The 1,718-nt window shown below is 47.1% G+C and overlaps 1 pseudogene; it reads right to left on the bottom strand.

Moving 5' to 3' along the window:
• Window positions 1-547: 547 nt before the first annotated feature.
• The window catches only part of LOC102873154, a 4,080-nt pseudogene continuing 2,909 nt past the window's right edge, over window positions 548-1,718 (bottom strand).

Consider the following 1,718-nt stretch of genomic DNA (forward strand, 5'->3'; position numbering starts at 1 on the left):
CCACTCCCCAAAAAGGTGAGCCAATAAAATGTGGAAAAAATAAAACAATATCATTAATAACACATACAAGCAAAATACTGCTGAAGATCATTCAAAAATGGCTAGAACAACACATTGATAGGGAACTTCCAGAAGTTCAAGCAAGATTTAGAAGAGGCCATGGCACCAGGAATATCATTGCTAATGTGGGTCATAGCTGAAAGTAAAGGATACCAGAAGAATGTCTGTTTATACTTTCTTTTTTTCCTTTGTGGTACTTTTATTTTTCTACCTGGGATGTGAACAGTGTGAACATGAGTCTGAAAACCAGTCGCATTGAAACATTACAGTAAACCAGCAACACAGAGGGGCTGGTGGACACTGAGAGACAGGGTATGGCGACTCCAGAACAGCTTCCCCCGAGGGACTTTTGGTCCAAGTCCACAATCCAAAGGTGCTCTAGGTAGGGTGGAGTGGGACCATGCAGTGCAGACTGTGGCAGTAAGGACAAGAAGGACCAGTCACGATGGGGGTTTGGTGCTGAGCATGAGTTTATTAGCTTCTGGGCTCACGCTTTCTGTTGATGTTTGATGAAGTTGATCAGCCCATTAGTGGAAGAATGAGAGGTCCCTGGGTTGGTGCCCTCAAGTTCAGGTTCCGTTTTCTTAGCCAGCTGCTTGCCTAGCTCCACTCCCCACTGGTCGAAGCTGTTAATGTCCCAGATGATTCCCCCAATGAAGATCTTATGCTCATACATGGAATCAAGGCTCCAAGGGGTAAACTTGGTAAACACAGTGGAATTGGTTGGACGATTGCCTTCAAAGACCTTGTGTGGCAGCAGCTTTTCCAATTCCTCTGGACACTTTCCTGTCGCCTGGAGCTCTTTCCGGGCCTATTCTTTTGTCGTCCCCTTAATCAGGGCCTCAGTCTGGGCTAAGAAGTTGGCCAGAAGAATCTTGTGATACAACGCATTCTGTATAGGGTGCTGGGTCTGGACCGGGATAAGGAAGTCACAAGGTATCATCCTGATGCCTTGGTGGATAAGCTGGTAGAAGGCATGCTGGTCATTGGTCCCTGGCTCCCCCCACAAGATGGGGCCCATCTGGTGGTCCACACGGACACCAGACTTCGCAATATACTTCTCATTTGATTCCATGTCACCCTGCTGGAAGTAGGCAGCAAAGAGGTAGAGGTATTGGTCATATGGCAGCATAGCCTGAATCTTACAGCCATAGCAGTTGATGTACCAGATCCCCAGCAGAGCCAGCAGGACAGGGGAATTCTTCTCCAGAGGTGAAGTGCAGAAGTGCTGGTCCATCCAGTGTGTCCCGGGCAGCAGCTGCTCAAAGGTGTCAAAGCCTATGTGCAGGGCAATGGAGAGTCCAATGGCTGGCCACAGCGAGTACCATCCTCCTACCCAATCCCAGAACTCAAACATATTTTGAAGGTTAATTCCACACTCTTTTACTTTGGTTATGTTGGTAGACAGGGCAACAAAGTGCTTCGTGACTGCAGAAGGATCCTTTGCTGACATGAGGAACCACTCCTTTGCCTTCTCTGAACTGGTGATGGTCTCCTGGGTCTTAAAAGTCTTGGAGGCCTAGGCAAGGATGCCCACTATCACCTCTTTTATTCAATATTGTTCTGGAAGTCTTAGCAATAGCAATAAGACAAGAGAAGGGAATAAAAGGTATCCAAATAGGCAACGAGGAGGTAAAATTATCCCTCTATGCTGATGA

The sequence above is a fragment of the Elephantulus edwardii genome, unplaced genomic scaffold, assembly GCF_000299155.1.
Source record: "Elephantulus edwardii isolate Elephantulus edwardi_28Jun2011 unplaced genomic scaffold, EleEdw1.0 scaffold00164, whole genome shotgun sequence".
NCBI lineage: Eukaryota > Metazoa > Chordata > Mammalia > Macroscelidea > Macroscelididae > Elephantulus > Elephantulus edwardii.